Source organism: Gracilinanus agilis, chromosome 1 (genome assembly GCF_016433145.1).
Source record: "Gracilinanus agilis isolate LMUSP501 chromosome 1, AgileGrace, whole genome shotgun sequence".
In the NCBI taxonomy this organism is placed as follows: Eukaryota; Metazoa; Chordata; class Mammalia; order Didelphimorphia; family Didelphidae; genus Gracilinanus; species Gracilinanus agilis.
The window spans coordinates 601578879-601606492 of record NC_058130.1 but is presented as its reverse complement, the minus strand read 5'-3'; the positions used below and the strand labels follow the sequence as shown (position 1 = coordinate 601606492).

Sequence of the window (27614 nt, the reverse complement as noted above, 5' to 3'; positions counted from 1 at the left end):
CTCACTTGGATTGCCAGTTTTTTCCTTCAAAAGCAATCATACAAAGACACTCAGATTTAGAATTAAGACTGAATTGATGAATTGATATATCTTTATCTTGTTCTATCTCTTTGGTTTTAGCAAATCAAAAACCCAGACAGAATTAACTTTGACAGATTTTAGGCAAGTTACACTTAAATGTTACCTCACATTAATAAGCCCAGGAAATGGGGTTCACATCTTCATTAAATGAATTTTGGACATTCGGGTATCATGTTGGAGATCATGCCATGGCAAGTAAAGGCAGTCTTGTCTGTTGGCTATTGATGCTTTCATGTTTTTTAAAATGTATAACAGTATGCTGTTACTAATTTTAGATAAGTGTGGGGGGGAGGCTAATAAATCCATAGTAAATAAGTTGTTGAACATTATAGACATAAATTCCACAGTGAAATGGGGTTTTGGCTTCTATTCTGTAGACTGCTTTCTAAGTGAAATAATTTATTTATCTGTCCTCTTGCCTGCTGTATTAACCTCATCTACCTAAGTGGGCAATCAAGAGGTAGAATTATGTTGAAGATGTAGTTTATTTGTCTTTTTTTTTTTTTTGTAAGCCCTTTTCGCCTGTCTTGGAGTCAGTACTGTGTATTGGCTGCAAGGCAGAAGAGTGGTAAGGGTAGGCAATGGGGGTCAAGTGACTTGCCCAGGATCCCACAGCTAGGAAGTACCTGAGGCCAGATTTGAACCTAGCACCTCCCATCTCTAGGCCTGGCTCTCAATCCACTGAGCTACCCAGCTGCCCCCTTATTTATTTTTCTTGTCTCATTTGGATTTTGAATGTTTACATGATTCGATGGTAGACAGGTCTATGACAGGTCATGAAATCACAGATATAGAAGGGACCTTAGATTTCATCTTGTCTTATAGATACCGTCTTATAGATAAACCAAGAAATGGAAGGACTCATTTTGATGTATTAAGTGAAAGTACTGTGATTTGAACCCAAGTCAAAGGACTCAAAACTCAACCCTCTTCCTACTCTACTTCTGCCTCTTATAGTCTTAGAGCAGTAAACAGTAGGATCCTTAACCCTTTTTGTTTATTTGGTCTGCTGAAGCCTGCATACTCCTGTGACCCCTTTTCACTATTTTGTGAGTTTCTTTAAAGAGTGTTTTTAAATGAAGAAAATAAAACATGAGGAGAAAACCAATTCTTGAAATTAAATTATGAAAATATTAGTAACATAAGACTATAGACCCCATGTTAAGAACTTCCAGTCTGAAAAGAGCTGTAGACATCACATTCTCTAGTTTTTCTCTAGACATCTCTAGTTTTTCTGCTTCAGCATATCTCAAAAACAGCCTTGTGTGGTCCCTGGGCCTCAAGTTTCTTCTCTAAAAGGAAGGGATTGGACTAGACAATGTATTAGGTCATCTGTACATTTTAAAACCTCTTGGAAGAAAAGGAGGAAAGGGTTACTCCCATGTGTGCCTTTAAATACAGGGAGATACTAGGATATAAAAGGGTCTTTAATGGGTTTTGGGGGTGGTTCATTTTCTTGGGAAGGGGAGAGTAAGATTTCTTAGTTTAGGATGTTTAGAGCAATTGTAGTTATATTTTGGTGCCTGCCTGAGAAGCAAAATTATGAAACCAGACCCTTGGGTCCAAATTCAACTGCCAGGTGGTTTTGTTGAGATGGGTGTTCCCTGAAATGATATGGGGCAGAGTGAATTAATATATCTCCCCTTGTCTTGCTGCAGCCACCCCCTACCCCGGCTCACAGGCCACAGATAATTGTTTTCTGGAAAGACTTTTGCTTAGGGGTAGAAAAGATGGGAGAAAACAAGATGCAATTTATTATATTAAATCAATTTATGTATATTTTGGCCAGGCTGGGTAGCAGTGGCCCATGTCTGTTTTGTACTATTAGCTCATTTTGTAGCTAATGAAGCACCATGGTGGCTGGAATTGATGGGAAGGAGGGTGTGAGGGAGGAAGGAAGGAGGGAGGAGCCTAGAGGAGCATGTGGAAAGAGATTTCTGCAGTCTGTCTGGAGAGATGCCCAGATTTCCCAGCCAAAAAAACAAATAAAAATAAATAAAAGGCAAGTGCTGAATGACACAATTTATGATATTAAGTAGGGATATGTTATTGAAAATGTGTCATTCCGCCAGCTCGCTGCTCATGGAGGTGGGGGGCTGAGGGGTGGTGTGTGTGTGTGTGTGGGGGGGTGCGTTGTGTTGTCTGGCGAATCGAATCTGTTCTGCAGACAATTAAACTGAATACTCTCCTCTCAGAGGTCTTTCAAACTGTGGATTTTTTAAAAAAATGTCATTTTACATATTCCAGGGATCTGATTTGTGTGCTGCTCAGATTTCTTTAAAAAACAAAACAAAACAAAAAATCACCAACCAAAAATCGAGACCAAAAAAACACCTCTACAATAATAAAACCTTCTGGCTTTTGCTTTTGTCATTTTATGGGGGGAGGGGGCGTATTCTAGAGACCTCCTCTTTGGTGTTAGCTTCTTTCCAACAACATAAATAACCTTTTCTCTCCCCTCCCCCCACCAAGCCATCGCTGTTCCTGCTGTCCTATTGCTGTGCTGAATCTGCACTGCCGGCTGCTTATTACGTACAGCAGGAGGATTGTTGACAAGTGCTCTGTAGCCTGCCTCTCGCTCTTTCTCTCTCCCTGCCTCATTCCCTCCCTCCCTCTCTTCCTCCCTGCCCCCCTCCCTCTCTCCCTCCCCCTCTCCTTTCCCTCTCTCCCTCTCTCCTCTCTCTGCAATGATCCGGCTCTGAGGATGGCTGTTCCACGGGTCTGTCAGGTGCAGTGTTTGGTGGCTTGTCTTGAGGAGCCTGGGATAGAAGGTGTGTTCCTATAAATAAAATGAATTCGAGCTCTAGATTTTGTTTTAGGCTGATGTAGCTTTTGTTGAGGAAATAGGCCTTTGTGGGTTTCCCTGCTAGAGTCCTGATTAAATCCATTATGGATGGCAAGGTGCTATGTAGTAGTATGTAAAGTATTGTGATTTGCTTAATATTAATATTCTTTCCTCTTTGATATCCTCCCTGGGGGGCAGTGCTGGGGCCTGCAAAGGTGTTGTGGAAATTTACAAGGTGGAGAATTCATGCTGTTAGCATTTTGGTCAAAACTGCAGTGTTAACCAGGTACCCGTAGGTTTAGACATCTCCTTTCAGGACCTGGCAGACAACTAGCTTTATCAGTCTTCATCATATTAGTGCTTATTTAATGTCATTTTTAACATTATAGGTAAATAGAAAAGAATACAAAATGCATTATTAGCTCATCGGCTGTAGTAAGAGAAATGGAGATCATATGATTTCTTCCTCCCCTCCCTCCACTTTAAAAATGGTGGGGGAAACTGAGGCATATTAAAAGAGATTTTTTTTGTTGAGTGATTTCTCCATGGGTACACGGCGGATGGTCCCTCAGATCTGAGGAATAGAAATAAGCTTTAGTCCTAGTCCTCTATTATTTCTTTAGTGTTTTATGTATTCAATTTTTTTGAATGGACTAGATCCTGGGTCATTCAAATACTTACAGATTTTAGCGATTGGAATAGATTTACAAGGTACAGACAATCCCTTGCATCCTTACAAATTCAATTTATTCCTATATTACTGAAGTTCCTCCTCCTGCTCCCAGTGTAATTGACTTGAATGAAATCTGGCTTAAGAGGCAATAGGTCTAACTGAACTTTGAACCCAGCTTAAGTCACCTCATGTAATACCTTTGGGCATACCATTCTGCCTTATTTCAGTCATTCTGGAGAATAGGGTAGTGATTGTTTTATTTTACAATTTTGGTGTGTCTGCCTCCACTGATGCCATGAGGACAATAATAAGATGTACAAAAAAGGATGTGGACTTCTTGGAAAAGAGTTTGTACAAAATCTTGATGAAGTTCATTCCCCTGAAGATCAGTAACTAATAAAAATGTTTTCTAGATTGGTTTAAACTTAGCTTTGTTTGCTTGCCTTGATAAAGGTGTGAGGCATTGGTGTGTGGTGGAAAGATCTCAACTTAGAGTGAAAGCAGACCAGAATCCAAAAGTGGCCTCCAAAAAAAATTAGTTCTGTGAACCTCACTTACCTCTTCTGGGTTTTAGGCTTCTCCTATATAGTCGGGAGACTCATACTCCTATGTCTTTATTTGTCTTTTCCTTTACAAAGCAGACTCCCTGAGAGTAGGCAGTATTTTATTTTTTTCTCTTTGTATCCCTAGTGTCTAGCATAGGGATTGTCATAACAAATACTTAATAAATGATTATTTATTGAAAGAAAGTTACTCACAAGGTCGTTGTCAGAATCCAATCAGGTGTACATTTAATGGAATATAAATGCCAGTTCCTGTTTTTATTTGTTAGTACTTTGAGCTCTTGGGACAAACATAAAGTAACACAGGTATCTGGCTTTTTTCCTGCAAAATTGAGTACCCATTGTAACCTGTACAAATCAAATAAGATAAAAAATATCATGAAGAGAGGTGTATTTAAAAATAAATGTATGTTTTTTTTAAAGTGAAATGCTCTTTCTACAAGCTTAATCATTAAAATCTATTATTTCTGTTATATGAGCTCATATCTGGGTATGCCAGTTTTTCAGAAAGTCCAGCACCCACCACTCTATTTACTAACTCATGTTTTGAGGCAAGTTTACTTTGTTCTCTCTGTGTTCATTATGGACCAGGACAAAGCCAATAATGGTTCATGTTCTATATCTGTCCAAGGGTTGCTTGCTTTCATCCTAAGATGTTACATATTGTTCCTTTTCCTTTGGTTACATTTTGTCTTCTTCTTTTTCTTTGTCTGCTTCTTCTCTTTCTTTTTTTCCATACCAGTCTACTTATGCTTGGTAGGATTGTGATTTTCTTTTTAGGGTTGTACACTCCCAAAGGATTGTATTTGATGTTCAGCTCAATTGCTCATGGATTGCTTTCAAGGCATGTTTGACAAAACTGGGAACTCTTCCATTTATTGCTATGTTCTGAATCCAAAAAATTAGTGTAGAATGATGAGAATGGGATTGGATGATGATGTGATTCAGTGGATTTTGTCACTAACTGTCTTTGTGACCTTGAACAAATAACCTCTTTGTTGCTCAATTTTTCTATCTGTAAAAGAGGAGAATTGACCCTGGGTATTAGCAAGATTAGTTTTTAATTCAATCTCTCCCCCACCCCTTCACCCTTACCCCCTTTGTTTACTAGAATTTACCTCCCCCAGATTTCCAAAGTTTGGGTTGTAATTTCATGTGCCTAGAAGGGGTTGGTAGGAGCATTATAGGAGAGATACAGAGACTGGAGCTTTGGGTAATAACATCAGAAAACACAGCCACATTCCCTTAGAGAGAGTAGTATACCAAAGGCTTCCTGTTATCCTTTCACAATTTGACCAGAAATCAAGTGGAAAAGGGCAGATTCCAAAAGAGATTCGATTTACAAAATTAAAAAATTGTAAGCTTATGGACCTTTCCCATGTCATGGATCCCTTTAGACTTCAGGTGATTGATTTCTATGATACCCCATTCTTTTAAGTAGTATTTTAAACGGCATAAAACAAAATTTACAGAATTTACAAAATAAAACAAAAATAAATTTACAAAATTTATAAAGTAAACCAGTTATTTTTAAATATTCTTAAAATATTGGAATTAAAAAAAAAACACAAGCTAATGGACCCCAGATTAAGAAGCTGGTTCCAGAGCAAAGGGGGTTTCACCAAATACAGCAATATAATAATGAATGCCAAACAAAATAGGTTGAATACAACAGCTTTGTTTTGTTATAAAATTATAAATCACTGAAGATTTCCTATTAGAGAGTATAATGATATAAAGTAGAAGCTGGGCTTTGAAGGAAACCTTCATGTATGATATTTGTGTTTGTCAAACCGATCAGAATTTCAAAAGCTTCTATTTTTTCCCAAATGGTCTAGGAAACCTTTCTTAGAAATTGCTGATTCTAGGGACCCCCACCAGAGAAATACACATTTGGCACATTTCAGTGACCCCCTGGTTCTGTTCCATGGTTGAAGAATCCTCTATCTTCATTTAGGATACGGCTACGAAAGAGGGACTGGAGAGAGGCACCCTTACATTTTGTCATGACCCAGCCCTCCTTTATAATTATGTTCATGTATCTCTAGGCATTTGAGACCATCAGGGAATTGTAGTCTTTCTCTGGACTGTTTTAGTGTTAGTGTAGTGCCTCTTTCTTCAAAGATTCCTTCCAGTTTATAAATCTGTTGCTATCTCATATGCAATTGTTGGTACTTTTGTCTTCCCCATTAGATTGAGAGCTCCTTGAGGACAGGAACTGTTTTTGTATTCCCAGAGCCTAGCATAGTATGCTAGGTTTAATAGTAAATGCCAAATGAGTGCTTGTGACCTCAGAGACTGTGTTCTGTTTTCTCTGGCTTACAAGTTCCTGTACTCTGGGAGATCAAGACAAATGAGAAAGGCAGAGACCCAGACTGTCACACTGCTGCTGTTCATTTTAAACCTTTTAACTGGTACGATGAGGGAGAGACTTCTTATTCCATGATGTTAGAACCTGTGTAGTATACTCAGGCCTTCCTTGCCTTGCCCTCACCCCATCCAGAAATATAAAGAAAGATTGATTTAGGTTACTAATCACTTGAGATGGCTTTGAGGTAAAAAGCATTGGGGTCTTAAGAGAAAATTCTGTGGAAAAGGCCCCCACTATCTCGCACACAGTAGGTGCTTAACCAATAAAACCAAGTGTTGAAAAAATTATTTGCTGACCTAGAGCTCTAGGCTATTTTTCAGGAATGTTGAAAGATGCTTGTGCATTGCATTTTCCTGACTAGAATGCAAAATTTAGAGACAAAGAGAAATTGATAGTCTGTTTCACTCTCTCTTCTTGGGGGCCATTTTCACTAGAGATAGTAATTGCTCTTTCTTATAACTGGAGATATATTGGCTATGGTCTCCTCATACCCCTCTTCCCCTAAACTCTCACTTCATTTTCCAAAGGCAAGCTATTTGTCTCTTGGCCTTGGGCAGAGCAGTTTTCCTGCTGCTTGTCAGAGTTTTGCCCTTCCCTTCCCTCCTTACCTAAAGGCATACACTGGGCTGACTTGGCTTTGCACAGTGACAGAAAGATGAGGTTCTCATGCTAGGACCATCTTTCCTGACTTCTAGACCCCCTGCCAGGGTTCCTGGAATAGACAGCCACATCTGAACCTGGGAAGCTCTTCCTTGCCTGCCAGCCCTGTGCCCTTTCCCACTCTTCAGTCTCCTAGGCTAAGGCAGGAATCAAAATACTTTTTTATGGTGCCATCTTTTGTTTTGTTTGAAGTCATTACTACAACTTTCCCAATGGAGGTAGACTGAGCATTCTGTACACCACCTCTGGCTCCAAAAATCCCTCCATCCTAGAAAGAAAGAGGAAGCAGTGCTTCCACTCATTCTGAATTTACACTTTTAAAAGAAAGAGGGGGAACTGTTGGGAGCCTCACAGTGGAAGCTTGCTGCCTGTTTAATATGTAATGTGATACCTTGTCTCACAGTGACAAGGTGACAGATGGCTTTGCCTCTATAAAACAGAATTACCTTTTGTGCATCTCTTGCACAACCCAGCTCAAAACAGTAGCTCTCCCTAATATGCTAATTAGTTGGGTGTGCTACAGATGTTCTGGAAGTCCTGGAAGGGCTTCAAAGGACCCATTGTTCTCCCTTTATTTCTAGTCCTTCTCTAGGTCAGGCTTTAGAGGGTGGGCCTCTGAGTGGGACACTTGAACACAGGTGATTCTTTTAACATTATTTGAATTGTTTTATGTATGCGTTGTACATGTTTGGGGGAGGGTAGATAGGCCTGATGATTTAAATCTCTCCCCTCCCCCCCCCCCCCCCCCCCGCAATAAAAGAAGGGTTAGTCAGAAAAGAATAATTTCCTTCAAACATATTTGTAATCTGAACTCTCTAGGCTGAATTAAAGCTAAACTATCTCACATTTTTAGGTACAACTCCTTAACTTCTTTTGTATTTGAGCCAAGGAGCAGGGAAAAATGCTAATATATGTATAACTTTAGCTGGCCTCACTTGCCAATAAAAATGGTTGCTGCACAGCCCCCTAACCTTTATCCTTCCTTCTTTTTCAGTGCTAGGATGGGGGGTGGAGGAGGAGCTCAAGTTGCTCTGCTCAACTGCCTGGCTCTGGTCAGCATTTCATTTCTTTTCTAATTTGGAAGGTGGAGGGAAAGGCTACTGGATATGGAAGTCATTACTGATTATAGGGTGCTGTTTTCTGTTTGTTTTTCTTTTGGGTTTGGAGTGCATATTGTGAAGGGCTGACTTGAGCTTGGTGCTATGAGGTCAGCATTGCCCTATCAGAGCCCTGTTAAAGATAGCTTCTTCTGTTTGCCCCTGGCATGGGCCTCTAGTCCAATCACCATTTGGGGCCCAGAGGCCTCCAGGATGGCTGTGATGCAGCCCTTGGCTCTATGTAGCACCTGTTTCTTTATTGAGAGATACAATAGAAGTGCTTCTTCAATTCAGTGTATCTTAATACAATCAAGAAAGATAGATGTCTAGGGATGACTCCCTTCCCTGACAAAGAAGCAGGGGTTGGTACACAATTAAAATGTAGTAGAAGATTGGAAGGGATGGAGCTTTCCCCTTTAGCTTCTTTTCCCAATGTAGGCTAGAAACAGTTGAGACAAGAGGACACCTGCCTTGCCCATCAACCCCATTTGTGTTAATGGGAGAAGCCCAAAGGTGTCATCTGAGTGGCTTAGATCATGTTGTAATTATGTCTGTTCTGCCTAGTGGCATTAGTCCCTATCGTGCTGACCAGCTGTTTGGAGGAAAAGAAGACCATGTGGTCCTGGTTGTATGGCTCATATCGAAACACTAAAACTCAATCTGAGTCGTGTTCAGTTGACTAGAGAGACATAAGGCGGGCCTAGCCAAATGTGTAGGATGTTTGCCCAGGGATAAAGCTGAGTTTTTTCTGTAACAGTGTAGGGGATTTTAATGGAAGATGATTCACCAATTAATAAAATCTGTTAATTCTTTCCCTTGTAATGATGTTAACCCTCTTTCTTTTTAATGGAAAATGATTCACCAATTAATAAAATATGTTAATTCTTTCCCCTGTAATGATATTGACCCTCTTTCATCTAGGCTATGAAAAAGTAGAGTTTGGAGGAAAATATAAGGCTATATCTTGCCTTAAATTTGTGCCACCCACCCTTCATGTTCTCCAGGCAAAGAGTAGGACATTCTGCATTCAGGCTACAGTTTTCTTACTTGTGAAATGAATGGTTTTGAATATTGGGTCCTGGAGTTGCAGCCAAAACATTCTGGATTCTGATTTCCCTGAAAATGCTATCAGGTGTGTTCCAAGGCAGATCACTTAACCTCCCAGACTCTTTCCTCAACTGTTAAATGGGGACAGTCATATTCTTTACCTCACGGGGTTGTTGAAAGAATTCAAATGAGATAATAGAGCTACAAATTGCAGTACCTAAAAGCATTATACTATTTAGTAAGCTGTTATTGACATTTATATTTAGTCACTTCAGCAGGCATCCATTAAGCCACTGCTGTGTTCTGTATTCTGTACTTGGTCAATAAATAGTCACTTGCTGAATACCCAGCTGACATTTACATGGACCTGTTTGAAAACCTTCATTTTTTCACCTTATTTTCCAGCTTTTAGAAGCATACAAACCCTCTCATAATGCTTACATGGCTACATGCCATACAGCCATATTTTCTCTTTATGTGAAAGTAGCTACAGTTGGGAGACTATCATGTTTGCTGCTACCACCATTGCCATCAGCCTTAGAGCCATTAATTCAAAGAGATTCCATCCATTAGGAGGTGCTGAATCGGTGTGCCATGTGAGCTGATGTATATTTAGACCTTAATTCCAAAGCATAACGGGACTCCAACAACCTATCTCATCAGGGCTACAATTTTTATATATTCTTTTATAATACTAAAAGAAGGTGATATAGATATAAATATAGACAATTTAAATATATTCTTTAGTAAAATTAAAAATCTAAAATATAGTTATATAAATAATGATAAAATAGTAATTTAAATATATTCCTTTCTACCATTCTATAAATTGACTGAAATATAGTTATATAGATAATGACAAAATACAGACATTTAAATGTATTCTTTGATCACATATATTACCTAAAATATACTTATAGATAATTATAAAATGTATTCTTCTGCAATATTCAACAACCTAAGATATATATTACCTAAAGGTTAGATAGTTATAAAATATATAAACAATTTAAATATATTCTTTTAATATTCTTTAGCCTAAACTATTTTCTGTATATTGCCTAAAATATAGTTACATAGATAATTATAAAATATAGATCATAAGCTCCTCATCCAGAGCTGGAAAGGACCATATTGATAGGACCATATTGATCATATAATCTCTCTCCCGTCTCTCCCCTCCTCCCCCCCCCCTTTTTTTTTTTAAGCAGATGAAGAGACTGAAGCCCTGAAAGATTAAATTATTTGTATAAGGCTATGCAGTGCTCAGCAGCAGAATTGGGATTGGAACTCAGGGATTCTGATTTCAATTTCTGTTTTTTTTCTCTGGCAGTGCATGGAACTGTAAACTTTTTTTCCCTTCTTTTGTTTTTGCGTTTAAGTTCTTAAAAGAAACCCCACAATTCCTTTATCTTCTGCCTTATTAATGATAAACACAGAAGGGCAAGGGCTAGACAAGCAAGTTTAAGTGACTTGCCCAGGATACTTATCTAGAAAGTATCTGAGGCCAGATTTGAATGTAGGTACTCCTTGTAGACCCTCAAAAACCCTTAAAAATCAGGCACTTAGGATATAAACTGCTCCTGAAAGCAGGAATTCATTCTATACCATATCCCTAATTTGTGATCATCTCATTGCTTTTTAAAATGGTTTTTTTAAGTAGTTCATTAGCTACCTGATGAGAAACCATTCTATTTTTTCCCTTCATATTTTATTGGTGATCTTAAAAACATTATTAGATATTATGGTTTCAAGATTCTTTTATCTTTTTGGTTATTCTCTTTCAGATGTCCCCTAGATTTTACTATTTCTTCTAACACATGACATACAGTAGAATGTTGTATATACTGATTTTCTTGAATTGTCCCCCCTGTGGGTCAGTGTATGGGTTGCTGGGTGGAGAGTAGAGAGAGTTAATGAAAATTATATTTACAAATGGATATTTATATTAATAATCAAAATGTTTTTCAAAAGGTGGCAAATACTGTTATGGCAATAGTAATATTTTCCTTCATTCAGGAATGGTGCTTGATTTTGTTGCTAGCTTTAATTATATTAGATTTTTAAGCAGATATATCACAGTTGGCTTGTTCTCAACTTACTGTAATCTAAAACTTAGGTCTTTTCACATATAAACTATTGTTAAACCAGGTGCTATCCTACTTGTGCAATTATGTTTTGTATGGTTTTTTTATGTGTGTGTGTGTTTTCTTTTTTTCTTTTTAGCCTTTATAAGTAAAGAATTTTACCTGTATCTTTGTTAGTTTTCCTTATCAGCCTGAAAGTCCTAGACTCTCCTTTTGTGTCATCCACTGTATTAGCTATCTTTTCCAGCTTTGTATTTAGAAACTTGAAGTCTACCTTTTATACCTTTTAAGTCATTTATAAAATTGTTGGATAGAGCTAATTATAGAGTATTCCTTTGTGACACTAGAGAATTTCCTCTGGCTTAACATTATTCCGTTAATCTTAATCAACACTTGGATATGGTTGTTCAAATGTATAAATTCATAGAGCTGTAATCAGAGAGGGGGGGGGAGGGAGGGTGAGTGTGAGTGTGTTGTCCACGGAATATTATTTTAAAAAAAAGATTTAGTTTTTATTTTTTAAAAAGGAGCTAAGCTTCACTTGATATAATGTCTTCTTATTGAACCCATGGTGGTTTCTAGAGATTTGTTTTTTAAAAAATTGGTAGATTTGATAAATCTCTTTTTATTTGGCAAATTTGTGGTAACAAAAACTACAAAATGGAAAAGTTACATAAACAACCTTGTATTCAGCATCTATTTTCATATTTATTTAATTTTTCACATTTGTCCATTTTTAGAGCTCAATTTTCTTCCTAGTTGTTTAGGAGTCACTCATTCATCTGTTTTGTTGTTCTTAAGTTTTTGTTGTTTCCAGGATGTACTTTTTTCCTCTAGAGTAGGAGACAGGAGAAAGGAGGAGGAAAAAATGGTTAAAGGAAGAAGAGCAACCAACAGTAATAGAGAAGTGAATGTTGAGTGAGTGGTGATGTAGATAAGTAGTTTTGAATGATGGTAGAGGATGTAGCTGTGAGAAAAAGAGATCTAATCAATACGAGAAGAAAATAATATTGCCATGTAAGAGAAAGACCTTTACAATTTTCATGTTACCAAGAAATATGTCAGGGGACCTGGACAGGTAGACAGTAAACTATCTATTGAAGTCATTGAGGATAGAAAAGAATGTCTTGGATTTCATGAGATTATTAAATAATAATAATAATAGTCATGGTATCACAGGGTACAGCAAGTAGCAAAGACTTTGTTTATGCCTCTCCTTGTTCCTGTGGAACAAGGGTAATATGTGGTCTATGGGAGAGATCATGTGTTGGAGAGGGAGAATCTCCTGAGGGGAAAGCCAACTTTCAGTTTATTTGAGGAGAGGTTAAGAGTTTGAGCATAAAAGAAAGTGTGAGTGCAGAAAAAGGAGAACAGAGGGAAACAGATACTAGGGAGGGATATTATGAATCAGAATTAAGGTATGGAAAGTGATAATAGTGGGATAATTATTTGTTTTTTTATAATGGTGTTAGTCGGGATAATTTGGTTTTTAAGAGATAGAGGATACAAAAGATTGGCAAGGGGACTTAAAAAGTGAGAAATATTGAGAAAAGCATAGGGGAATTCTTTAGAGAAATTCTAAGTTTCTAGGTAGTTCTGTAGAAGTGATAGGGTTAGCCTTGGCTCCTGGAGTCAGATGCTGAGTGATAAAGAGAAGTAGTTTATGGGTGGAGAGGAAAGGAAATCAGGGAGGCAACACTAGTTTTCCCACTTATTGTTTATTCATAATCTACTGAATATTTAAGTATTAATTGTTGAAGGACTGATTCTTAAAGAATAAAATAAATTTGCTTTAAGAAGAAAAGTCTATCCTATAGTAGTTTATATCAAGAACACCAGGAAAAGCATTTCATTTTATTATGAAGAATAAGCAACTGAACATTTTAGAATAAAAGCCTTTTTCAGAATTGCCTTTAAGTTTGTGACACTTGCTTCCATATTATTAGTGATGGCAAATATTTGTCTTTTGTGCAGAGTTTTGACTTTTAGAAATGGCCAAGAAGTCATTCAAAACTGAATCTAGTGAGGAAAATATCAAGGTGGGCAATTCCATATTTCATTAGAAATATGTTGTGATTTTTCTTGTGTATGCGTAGCTAATAGCCTCCTTGAATAGTCTTTTCAAACAGAGTTCCCCAAAACAATTTTGAGTTATGGCACCTTCATTTTCCAAGGAGACCACAAAGAAGGACACTCTTCCAGATTTGGTGCAAAGGAAAGAACTGTAGATGAGGTTGCAGAGAACCTATTTTCAAATCCTAGATCTTCATTTACTTCTTTGTAATTTCTGGCAAGTTGCTTAAGTTTTCTGTGTCTCGTAGAAAGTCATCTTTTTTCCCTTTCTGTAAAATCAGAGTGTTTTGTCTAAGGGACTTCTATGATCTTCTTCCAGCTCTTAAATTTGTGATCTTATGTATAAGTTATGTTGTCCATATTTCATAATGAATGTCTCATTATCACTTTTGTGTCATCTTCTGAACAACAGGATGTTTGGTGGGATATTACTGAATTAGATAGTTCTCCAGACAGTTTTGGAATTTGTCTTATCATTTTGTGAGATTTTTTCCTTGCTGAATTGCTTTCTTATTATGCATTTATTTTTTATTGCCCTTCAGGCCAAATTCAGAACTCCTTATAGACTGTGGCATGCCAACTGCACTCCAGTGTGCTGTTCTCCATTGTTCTTTTTAACTGTGTGATATTCCCTTTTCTCACCTGTAGGGCTCCTTGCTAATGGCCAGTCTAAGGGATTAGGACCAGCATCAGAACAGTCAGAGAATGAGAAGGATGATGCATCCCAAGTGTCCTCAACTAGCAACGATGTTAGTTCTTCAGATTTTGAAGAAGGGCCATCAAGAAAAAGGTTGGTATTCCTGAGAACTTAATTACCTTAACTATGCTATAATCATATGCCACATCACTTATTCATAAATGATCATAGTAGCAAGGCAAGATGGGGACCTTACTTTCTTTTCTTTTTATGTAGGAATAGAGACTATGTCTGGTGCAGGGTGTGTTGAAATGCTGGAAATTTTAGAGGCTGGATTCTGGGCTTCTGGCATTTGAATTAGCTTAATTTCCACTAAATAAGGAAGCAGAGATTGATCTACTTCCTTGTTGGAAAGGACCATGCTTTTATAAATTTACAGCAAAATATCAGCTAGGAAAGGATATCCTCAATATAAAGTAGAAAACAGCAGTTAACTCTGAAAAACAAAGATAATGAACAAACAGTTAAAAGTTTCTCAGAACTATTAATAATGATAGTGGTTCTCTAATCAGCTGCTTTCTTTTATAAAATATTCCAACATCTTACTTATCTTTTTATATCCAAAGCTTATTCTCTTTTATTTCTTTATCTTCCACAGACTTGTTTAAAATTGTATTTTTTTCCCTTGACCTTTTACCTACTTGATTTTTCTTCTTGAGTTTTTGCCCACTTAGCTTTACTTTTTTTGTGATCTTTGGTAGGAAACTTTACTTAGATTGTGTTCAGTTTAAATATTTGCAAGGGCAAAGAATTCCCTTCCCCTCTGGCACTCTTCCCTTCCTCCAGATGTGAGGGTACTTATAGGAAACTCCACTAAAGTAAACTGTTGGCAAAGAATTGAGTGTGTTGGAAGGAAAGGACTATCTTGGCCACAAGTACATATAGTAAGGACCAATTACCATAATCTTCCAGAATTTGAGTCTTACTGTCAGCACTGAATGTAATTTGTTTATAATGCTTACTTTGGAGGGGTCTATCCAGGGAGGAACTCTTGGCAGAGGTTTTGTGAACAGCTTACATGTAAAACGTAATCTATGATTTTATTCAGAAGTATAGGTATCTCTTCTACATCTCAGGGTTTAGGGGTGCAGTTCTCTATCTGGAAAAATCTGTGTAAAATTTTAGGCCCTCCCTTCATACCAGAGCAGAAATCTGAATTTTTTTTTTTCTTTTATGGGGTATTTACATTACATTACATTACATTGGGTTGCACATTTTGTCATAGGTTATATGTAGGGTCAATCTTAAGTAAAAATATCATATAAAGAAGAAAATTTTTAAATGAAATAAAATAAAAAAGGAAACAAATTTGAGTAGAATACTAATTATAATGCATGTATAACAATGGTATTAAAAACAAACATACATTTTATACATGTATCAGTTACTAAACTTTTAAAGAATTCTCTACATTTCTAACCTTTGCTATCTGCTGGATTTTGTGTTCTTTTACAGACTTTTTACTTATTTTAACTTTAAAAAAGAAATTATATATGGCATTAAAATTTTATTAAAAGATTGTATGCATTTCTGAATTTCTAAACTTTTTTCTTGTTATCTGGGGCATCTGTAAAACTCCCACCAAATTCTCATTAAAGTCTCAGTATAAAGACCAATTTTTAACCCTGCTGATATACATTGAAACTGTGGTGGATAAAGTTGCAGTGTGAAAGAGATATATCTAGAATTTCTCTTACATACTGATTGTCTCAAAATATGAAATACGTGGCTTGAGCTAGAAGGTCTTTGTAACTTTGTAACTATGGAATATTTTGATCTGATACTCTTAATTTATGGTAGGTGAAGTGATTAGCAGTTGGAGTAGCCTTTGAGGGTATGTCAATGTTGCTTAAATGTGCTTTTTTTTTTTTTTTTTGGTAATGTTTAGTAGATTTGTATTTTTTGTTTGTATAAAGTGTCCTTTATACAAACAGCTCCCCTTCAGCCTTAATGATAAGGTCCTTGAGAAGGACTTGTTTCACAGGTATCTCTCTCACTGAAAATTTTTGTGAAGACAAGTATTATGTTTTTATCTTACTTTTTTGTTTTTATTTTTCAATCAACAAAAATTTGCCTTTTTCTTTTTGACTCCCCCTCTCCCAACTTCCCAATATAGAGAAAAGAAAACCTTATAATCAAGGGAAATTAATTTCTCCTAAAATTTTGTAGCATTCTTGAGTCCATGACCTCTCTGTCATTAAGTAGATAACCTGGTTCATTAGGAATTGTCTGTAATCATGTTTGGTCATTTTGTTCACTAGAGTTCCTAAATCTTTCAAGGTTGTTTGTTTTTACATTATTATATAAATTATTGTCCTGGTTATGTTCATTTCACTCTATATTAATTCTAAGTCTTATTTTCTTTGAAGCTGTCTACTTTATTAATTTCCGTAGCATAATAGTATTCCATGAAATTTATGTGTGATGCTTTTTATTCCATTCTTCAATGTATAGATACTCCCAAAGGTTCATTTCTTTGCCATTCATTGCAAAATAATTTTTGTATATTTATATTTTTCTCTCTTTTCCTTATCTATTTGGGTATATATACCTAGCGGTATTAGTATTATCTATTAATATTGGGTACATACATCCTATATTGTATCGCAGTATCGCCAGACCAATTTTTAACTCCACTTGACATTTGCTCTAGTGTATTGTATCTCTTTTCCCATAACTCCCTTCCAGTATTTTTCATTTTCCATTTTTGTCAATTTGTCCAATCTGATGGATGTGAGTTTAGACTTTAGTGTTGTTTTGTTTTTTCTTCTTTATAAAGGTTTCAAGGCATTTTTTTTATAAGGCCTTTGATAGCTTGGATATCTAATTCCCTAAACTGTTTATGATATTTTTTTTAGATCATTTATCAAATGGGGAATGATTCTTATTTCAGAAAAGATTCCTTTCTTTCTCAGAGAAACTTGTTTCAAAAGCCTACTTACCTTCTTCCCTTCTAGCTTTGTATAGACTGGTTTTGTTTGTATAATGATGTTTTAATTTTGTGTAATTAAAATTAGCTATTTTAGCTTCTGAGATAAGTCTCTGTAGTTTGTGAACAAACTCCTTTCCTTCTCTATAATCTATAATAATCTTCCTTCCTCTTTTGTTCACTTGTAATATATAATCTATAATAATTTCCTTCCTCTTATTTTTTTTTTTTAACCCTTAACTTCTATGTATTGGCTCCTAGGTAGAAGAGTGGTAAGGGTGGGCAATATGGGGGTCAAGTGACTTGCCTGGGGTCACAAAGTTGGGATGTGTCTCAGCTGGATTTGAACCTAGGACCTCCCGTCTCTAGGCCTGTCTCTCAATCTACTGAGCTACCCAGCTGCCCCTTTAATTTGTTTTTTATGTCACTCCACATCTAAACCATGTACCCATTTGGAGGATAATCTTTGTACAAATTGTGAGACATTGGTGTGTACCTAGTTTCTGCCAGTTTTCTTTCTAGTTCCAACCAGTTTTTTTCTAAGAGTTTTTTACCTTAATAGATAAGATTTTTGGGTTTATCAAACAGTAGGTTTTTGGTCTCATTTGTTCCTGTTGTATACCTATTGTGTTCCCCTGATAGACTTTTGTATTTCTTAACTTCTTCATTGATTACTGTCAAGCATCATCTTATGGCTCAGAAGCTCAAATAATCGCCCAGTTCTTTGATCCTTAGAATAGAATTATCTTTAGGTTTGATACCATTATTTGATCATATTGTTAAATCATTTGTCATTGGTAGAAACATTCTCTGGGAAATAGGAGTGATGCTGCTCAGATGGTGAACTTTTTTTTTTGCCTGGGAAACTTTGAAGGATTTTTTTAGGTGAGGTTGGGAAAACATTGTTCACATGTACTGATGTTCTTTGTTATTTTCTCTTGCACTTGCCTTTTTTTCCTCCTCTTTCTCTTTTACAAGGTCAAAGACTTCTAAAGTTCTTATCTAGTTCAAGATCAGCTTGCTCATTTTATAGCTGAGGAAACTAAAGTGAGGGAGATATTAAGTGATTTGCTGTTGTTAGTGCAACTTGTGACAAAGATAAAAGGATTGAACCCAGTTCCTCTGACTGAACTCTAGCACTCTTTTTACTCTCTCATGGTGTTCCCTAATGATAAATTTTATGTATAATGACTGTTAACTCAATGAAACTTTTTAGTGCTACTAAATTTAGAATCCTGCATTGGGAACAAGTTACTTGATTTACCGTAATCATAGGGTCAAATGAGTAAGTCCTTCATGGTATCTAGAAGATATTGTAGTGGCCAAAATGTTTGCATTGTCTCTCACATTTTAATTTGTGACCTTCTGTGTACCCTACCCCCAAATCTAGTATCCCTTTCTACTAATTGCCCTATTTCCATAGTTTGGGAATAAAAGATTCTCTTACTATCAGTCTTTATGATATGTAAATTTCAGTTTTATTTCAGTGATCAGTGGTAGGTAATCTTCCATTTTTAATAGAATTACAAGCATGCTATGATGGTACTTTTTCTACTGAAAATCAATAAAATTATGAGAGGCAACATGCTATAATGGACAGAGTACTAAATATGAAACCAGGGGACCCCGGATTGATTCTTTTCCCTGGCTCTTACTTACCCATGGGCTCTTAGGTATGACAATTAATCCCTCTGGGCCTCGGTATATCCATCAGCAAAATGACGTTGTTGCCCTCTTGAGGATTCTTCCAACTCTGTGGTCTTTTAAGACCCAGCATTCTGGAATTCTGTTTGAATTTGATGGGAAGCTTGGTGGTAATGGTGCGGTATAAATAAAGATTAATTAAATAAGCCCAGGGTCCTGTTTTCAAGCAGTTGTCAGTCTGTATGGGAACATGTGACACATGTATGAAGAGGTATACAAGGTCATGCATGATTAGTGTCTGAAATGAGTTTAAGCCTGGAGCAGTGGAGTTAATATCTCTCGTAATACTATTCTGGGAAAAGAGAACTTGGAAAGATGTGACCATTTGTTTACCGTTCTATGGAAGAAAAAAAAAGATCATTAGGCAGATTCCAGACAAAGCCTCTCTATCCTAGTCAAAAGTTGACAACTGTGTTGACAATATATATCTATATGTATCTCTCCCTCTCTGTATGTCTGTATATGTATATAAGTACATATGTGTGAGCGTGTGTATAATATACCATCTTAATGTTCTTTCTTGTATATATTAATTTAAAAATTCTCTTTTTCTTTCTCCCTATGAGTGAAAATAGTAAATTGTGAGCACAAATGGGAATGGAAGAAAGTCAGGATCTTTTCAAGGTAGTGAGTCATAGGAAGGGCTGTGTGGAGGACCCTTAAAAGGAGGTATGGTGGGAGTTTCCTGTCTTACAGAGGCATAGGTTAGCCATGAACATGCCTATTGTAGAAGTGAAGTGTGTGTGTGGTTTTAAAAGTTGGGGGCCCGATGTTGGCTGTGGGTGGTGGATATCCTTTGCACCCACATATATGTCATCTCTTTCCCTCTAGCACTTAAGATTAGTAGTCTTTTTTGTAACTTGGAAGCCTCATGTTTCTTTTGAACTGTTATGCTTTTTACATGCTAAAATGCTCAAAAGTAAAATAAAAAAAATTTAGATCTTCTGAAAAGGTGAGGGTGAGCCTTTTTGGCAGACAAATTGTTTTCTTTTGATGTTAACAAAGAGTATCACTATTCTAGGTCTTTGATGCTGCTCTCCCTAGCATGCCTAAAGCTATTTAATCCTATTAAATATGTTTTTAAATGTAAAGTTGTGTTTTTTTTTTTTTTAAGGGTGTGGGAAGCTATAACTAAATGCTATTTAACTCTTTAATTCTTCCAGCTTTCAGTGGTAACAGGTGATCCTTCAAAGACTGTAACTTCTCCATATTACTTTCTTTATTCTTTGCCTTCTTTAACTCGGGCATTTAACACATTCCATGATTCGAAATAGGTAGGTCAATAATAATTAGCTTTTTCATCATGTTAGCTACTTTATGAAGAATTAGCCTTGGAGTTAGATGCCACCAGATCCTTAGGATTTTTGAAATATGATATGATTTCCACATGTTAATCTAAAGAAGGGGTTCTTTGTTTCTTGAATCACTTGGACATTCTGGTGAAGTCTATGGACTCCTAAGAAGAATATTTTTCATTTAACTTGAATTTTTTTCCTTGACTACATGTAAATTAAAAACATTCACCCTTTCAAAGTACTAAGTTTCATATTCCCTTTCCCTCTTCCCAATGCTTGGAAAGGCAGGCAATTAGAAATATAGTTTATACGTGTTTAGTCATGCAAAACATATTTCCATATTAGCCATGTTCCAAAAGAAAATACAGACCAAACAAAACAAAACAAAAAATAACCCATCAAGACTAATGAAGTAAAAAAAAGTATTCTTCAATCTGCATTCAGACTCTTATCAATTCCTTCTCTAGAGATGAATAAGCATTTTTTTGTCATAAGTCCTTCAGAATTGTTTTGTGATCATTGTATTGATCCGAATAGCTGTGTTATTGACAGTTGATGATGATGATATGGCATTGCTGTTGTTGTGTGTATACTTCTGTCATTCTGCTCACTTTGCATCAGTTTATGTAAAAACATTTTCAAATGAATAATTTATAACATTTCTGGAAATAAGTAGGTTTTTTCTCACCCAAGTTCATATGTACAATCCCTTTTTAGTCTATGGACCCTATGTTAAAATTCCTTGTTCCATTGTGTGTAATTCCATTCTTTAGTGTGATGTAGTAGAAAGAAGGTAGAGGCTGAAGACTTAAACTCCACTGACTTTTTCACTCATATCTCTCTCTCTCTCTCACACACACACACACACACACACACACACACACACACACACACACGTGCGTGCATGTGTGTGTTATATATATTCTGAAGTACATAGACAGGCATCATCATCATCCTGACCATGACCATGATTACCATTTTACTGAAAAAGTAAGATTAGATACATACATATCCACACATGTATAAAAACATATTCAAATATGTGTACATACCCATATATTCATATAATGAGCATTTTATGTCCATGATACACGTTGTTCATTCAGTTGCATGATCTTATTGTCAATTTTAGAGGTGATTGTGTAAAAACAAGAACCATTGTATATATGTCAGTATCACATGCCTTTGGTTTTGTATAGAAACATACTCCAGGTTATTCCAAGGAATTTCCATTTCATTAGAATGCAAGAAAACCTTTTCTTCAGGAAGAGGCCAGCACTGTGACAACTGGACATTTCAGGAGTAGCTTGACTAGAATTGTTCTAATTTAGACATTTAAAAAACAGCTGGAGATAGTTGGAATAGAGGCAGGATGATATTATGGAAGTTTTGAAAATCCCAGAGTAAAAAATACCATATAAAGGAGGTTTTCTACACATTGGACAACTGATCCTCTGTGTATGTCATTTTTGACAGTTGTGGGAGAAAAAACCTTCTTTTGAATGGCTTTTTTTTTTTTAAATCCTTCACTGCTAGAGAGAGGAAGAGTGAGGGTCGTTGAGAATTAACACAGGAAATGTAACCACTAGTTGCCCTTTAGTACAATCACATGTCTCAACCTACACATTTATTTCATTCAGTTTTCCTATTCATTTAAATGAATACTCAGTACTCAAAAAATATTGAATAGAGGGAAATTTTTGCCCCAGGCAAAATAAAGTTGTAAAATGAATAGAGGCATTAGTATTCTAATATGGATGGATAAATCTGAATCAACAGCAAAGTATTCTTACCCCACATTGCTTAGTCTCTAAAATGGAGATGTTAATATTGGGGTGCTGTTAAGGAATGGGTTGATGGTTCAGATACCATCTATAGTCACCTCAATTCATCGAGGCAACTCCGTTTTTGTAACTAATATTAACAGCAACAATAAGAGACATTTTTATATTTTATTTTTACAAAGCATTTTCCACACAATTACCATATGAGGTAGATAGCATCCCCATTTTACAGATGATAAAAATCAATTCTCATAGATTGAAAGAATTTTAGAGCTGGAGAAGAAGACTGTCCAATCTTCCAGTCCCCCCCTTCTTTTTGCAGAGTAGGAAATTGAAGCCTTGTAGGTTTCCATGATCAGGACAATAAGTAGAAGGGCTAAGATTTGAACCAAGGTACTCTGACTCCAAATGCAAATGCTCTTAGATGAAATGACTTAACTGAAGACAATGCACCTGGTCAGTGTCAGAGCTGAGATTCTAACTGGTCTTTTGACTCTTATCCAGTGCTCTTTCCTCTGTTACGAACAATTCTTGGGAGTACTAGTCAAAAAACAAATCGACAGTTCCTTTAATACCTCCTCCCCCCAATTCTTCCACAAAAATACATCAACAATCTAATTTAATACTTTAAGTGAAATGCTCATCAAGAAAGTTGAATTTTAACTTTTCAGAGTAAAATTTTCCTTTCTAAGCATCCTAAAAATATTTTAAAATAGACTTTCCTATTTTAAGGGATTAACGAAAAGGCTGGATGAAAATGGAGTTTGGCTTCCATTTTATCTTATATTCCTTGGTGATTAAATTGGGCCCTTTGCTCAGAGCTTATTTTTCTTTTTAAAAAGATTTTATTCATATTTTTGTCTTTATATTAACTAACTTTCTGTCCTTGCTTAGACAGCTATTCATTCAACAAATAATTTTTTTCAAAAGTAAGAGTAAGAAGAAACCTTCCTCTCCATCAAAACCCATTCAATCAGCAAAAGAATTTGACAGTTCTTTTAAAATATATTTTAAAAATTTTTTGTAAATTATAAAAACCTTGCCATAATTAATATTCCTCCCTTTTTCCTCTGAAAACAGCCACCCCATATACCACCTCATTTTTTTAAAGATAAAAAAAGGAATGAAAAGGGGAGAAAATCAGCATAATTGATAAATTTCTGGAAAATATCTGAAAATATATGGAAGAATATGTGGCCTTATTTGCGGGTTTCCCACCCTTGTAATGGGATAAAGTGAGGGCATTTTCTAAGCAATTGTTCTTAGTAATTTGGCAACAGAGAGAGAGAGAGAGAGAGAGAGAGAGAGAGAGAGAGAGAGAGAGAGAATGTGAATGAATGTGTATGTGTGCAGCTTTTTGCATTGACCTTGTGATCAGAAATTTTGTTTTATCTAAATCACTTCATATTTTTCTGTGTTTTCTTGTTTGTTTTTGCATTCACAATTTTTATAGCATGTACCATTGTTTAACCATTCTCCTATCACCATTGTTTAACCATTCTCCTATCACTGGGTTTTTATTTTACTTCCAATTCCTTCTTATCACAAAAAATGATGCTATAAATATTTAGGCATATATGATGACTTCCTCCTTATGAATGGCTTCCTTGGGGCATAAAATCTAACAGTGGAATCTCTGGGTCAGAGGGTATTGGAATTTTAATCATCTTATTTTTATGATTATAAATTTATTTCCAAAATGGTTGCACTGATTCATAGCATCACCAAACAGTACAAAAATGCTAAATATTTTGGTGGGTGTGCAATTTTCTTTTTATCAGTGACCAGGAAATGGATGAGTTAATGGAAAGATGCTCATTCTTCTATTATTTGATAAAGAGAGTTGGTAGATTAATTAGTGATTGATATTGAGCTGTCCTCATTTTAATGAAGATTAACATGATGCTTTAGGGATTGTGAAATAAATAGCCCTGTGAGAGGCTGTAAAAGTGAAATTTGGGAAATGTATCAAACTACATTTCCCGTGGTCCAATGGGTTTCCGTTTCCGGTTTTTGGGCTTGGGAAGGCTTACGTCTTGACGCAGGGAAGGGTTTAAATCTCCTGGGTTAGGAGGAAGTGGCCTCTTTTGGGAGTAGGCGCTTCCAGGAAACAAGCGCGTGGTCTGATAACTTTATCTATCAACATGGCTTTAATTAAAATACTAATTTATATATTTATACAAGCCTTTATCATTTTTAATATTAATAATTTGGCGAACCAGAAGGTCGAAATTCGAACTCTAAATCTTCCAGATAGCCTAACTATAGCCATGCCTGTTTTTTGGCCATCTGGCTCAGCTCTTTTGAGCACTTTTTTAAAAAAGGAAAGTGACTTTCCTTGCCATGCTTTTGCTAAAAGCAAGAGCACGTTTTTGCCTCCGGCGGGACTCAGCCGGCCAGTCCAGCCCAAACCACCTTGGGAGGGAGGTCAGGCCAGCCAATTCGGGCTTTTGGCTTTACACTAAAATCCCGGAGCCCAGCCAGACTGTCTCTGCCACTGATCTCCATTCTTGACTCGCTGATGCTGCCGATCCTGCTGATGCTGCCATCGTTCAACCCCGAGCTCCAGAACCTGAGATTTCCGGGAAGGAACCCAGTCCTGACTTGCCGAGATCTCGACCTCCAGAGACTGCTTCAGTTCCTCCTGCTAACGATTTGGGTATATTCCCCTTCTCTCTACTTTCTTATAGGAGACATTCTAGCCTTCCACATGTTTCTCTAAAGACCTAATTTAGCCACCCACACAAGCTCTACAAGTGGGATTTTCTACAATGACCCGACACCACGTGGACCTAGCGTTTACCCTTAATGGGGCAGAATGGCCTATTCAGACTTGCTTGTGATTAAAAACTGAACTCTGGGGAAGAAATTCACCCCATACCTGCTCAGAACTTTGAACTTGAAAGAAAAAAAAAAACCCTTAAACTCAGCAGAACTCAATCAAAAGAACCTTAAATTGAAACCAGGGGTGAACTTTTAAAACCTCGGAACTGAATGAGCTTTATTTCTGTTTTAAAAAGACTGTATCTTACTGTATTTTGTTAATTACTTTTGTTAATTAATCTTGCTTATTTCGTTGATTTTCCTGTTACACTGAATCATTTTAAGTTAATGTAGGTTGTGGCTGCTAGATTAATTCTGTTATGATTTTATTGTAACTCCCAAATAATGAGAAAAATCTATTAGAACTGGTAAGAGGTTTTGACCAGCTTGTTGATCTGATACTACTGGATTTATAGAGCACATGTCTTTAAAAATTTATTCTGTCTTGGTAATTGCAAAGAACCTTGAAAGTTTCCATGCTTTGAATATTACCTTGTAATTTTACAAGAGGTATTTTTAAACTTTTACTTTAAATCCTTAAGAATTGTTGTCTTAAAGGATAAAGCTTTTATATATTTTATTATAAGAGATATTATTGCCTTAAATGGGTAGAAGCATTTCCTATCCAGGATTTTTTTAAATACAGAGAGTCAAGGAGCTCCTGTATATTCTTTGCTATGGAAGCAATAACAGCATTTGCCAAGGGTTACAGATTGTAACAAGTATATGATTTTGAACATCATTATTTATTGTTTTAAAATGTGCTATTGGAAATAATGGTACTCTATTTGAATGTGCACTGTAAATCTGCTTTTTGTAAGATCCATTTTCACTCACAAAATGAAAACCTCATTTTGGGGTAACATAACCCTTCTAGTTCTAAGCTATATATCTATATCTATATCTATATCTATATATATATATATATTTTTTTTTTGATTTTTGAAACATTTTTCTAATGAGAAATTGATTTTCCTTTTTATCATCTTGTACTGGAAGTACATATATAATCATTATTTATCTTTTTTCTGATTCTACAGCAAATACCTGAGCCTATAGGACTGTGATTTAAATGCCTCTCTGATTCCAGAAGGGAATATGAAAGCCATTAATAGTGCTAAAGAAAGCACATGGTCAGAGACTTGACTGACTAAGATCTGCATAATAGCAGTTCTATGCCAATACTTTAGGGCTTGAAGTTGGGGTTTGAGTCCTGGAGTCCCAGTCTTTTCTAAAACTTTTAGAGGACGTGGGTCCCCTCAACTTATATTCCTAGAAAGCACCTAAGATTGGTTATTTTATTTGGCTCACTTCCCTAAAAAGCTGATGATAAGTCAGATCAGAGAGAGACATTTTCCTTAAGTCCTGGCCCTGGATGGGTAATTGCACACTGCTGAATTCACTTTAATTAGACCTTCATTCAAAGGTCTACGTTTATTTTCCCCAGATTTTTGCACATTTCATTCACAAGTTAATTTTTTTCTTCTTTTTTCTTGAATTTTATTCTTTGTATTTTGCCATCCTTAGCTGACCTGAGGTACCTTTTTTTAAAAAAAAAAAGATGTGTTTAAGATTTACCTCACGGGGATATCTGCTAAGTTTTTTAAAATTCGATAATGTAAAAATATATGTATATTTAACTCTTTTAGGAGTAATTTCTCGGGGAATTGAATTGTATAAATCTTAGAAGAAAATGTATGTTTTGTAATCTATAATGTAAAGTTTAAATACTTTGAGAATAATTTCAAGATAAGGATCTTGCCATCTCCCCAAAATCCAGACGACAAACTATTTTGGTGAGGACACATGAAGATGTCTGAAAAGCCTTCACTGTACCATGAAGACCAAACTTTGACCTTTGGGGTGCAGTTGATTGAACTATGGGGAGTTGAAATTAAGTTGTTTGTATTGTTTTAATTGTACACTGTTGTGCCAGTGGGGGACAGCCCCCCAAATTGGTTTTTGTCAATGCGGCTAATTTTAACCATTTGTTCATCTATTTCTTTTTTCCCCAAAATTCCTGAAAAATTTAGAAGTTGTTATTTTACAGGTCCAGCGAAGAAAAAAGGACTAACCTTTTTTTTTGCCGGACCTCACGGGGAATTGTAAAAGTGAAATTTGGGAAATGTATCAAACTACATTTCCCGTGGTCCAATGGGTTTCCGTTTCCGGTTTTTGGGCTTGGGAAGGCTTACGTCTTGAACGCAGGAAGGGTTTAAATCTCCTGGGTTAGGAGGAAGTGGCCTCTTTTGGGAGTAGGCGCTTCCAGGAAACAGGAGACAGTAATGGAGGCGACGGCAGTTTTGAATGCTTACAAGCGCGTGGTCTGATAACTTTATCTATCAACATGGTTTTAATTAAAATACTAATTTATATATTTATACAAGCCTTTATCATTTTTAATATTAATAAGGCACAAGAATCCTTGGGAAAGCAATGGGTGCTGAGGTACTCTTATTATCTCCAATTTTACTGATGAGGAAACTGAGGCACAGAGAGGCTCACTTTGCCTAAAGTCACACAAATGGAAGTTTCTGAAGCAGAATTTGAATTCAGACTTTCTTTATCCTAAGTTTTGTTTTCTATCATCTACCTATCCAGTAAAATAAAGTTATAATACTACTTTATACCAATTAAACTTCAAAAGAGTACTTTAAATTATAATAATGATGGGAACTATATAGTGCCTTTTAGTCCTCAGTGTAGGTAGCTTAGTGAATAGAGCACTGGGGCTAGAGGCAAGATTTGAATTAAAATCAGGCTTCAGACATTTATTCGCTGTGTGACTTAAGTTACTTAACCTCTGTTTGCTTTAATCCACTAGAGAAAAAAATGGCACACCACTCCAATATCTTTGCCAAGAAAACTCCAGGGACAGTATGGTCAAAGGGGGTCACAAAGATTTGTATATAACTGAACAACCAAAAAAGCTGTTAGCCACTTTG

General features: G+C 36.1%; 1 protein-coding gene across 1 annotated transcript in view; it reads left to right on the top strand.

The window, feature by feature from the left end:
• Nucleotides 1–27614, top strand: part of JARID2 (jumonji and AT-rich interaction domain containing 2) — a 192798-nt gene that overhangs the window by 28394 nt on the left and 136790 nt on the right. The window contains exon 2 of the mRNA XM_044667633.1: nt 14086–14227. The gene's annotated coding sequence lies outside the window, so the exon portion shown is untranslated. The remainder of the gene's footprint in view (nt 1–14085; nt 14228–27614) is intronic.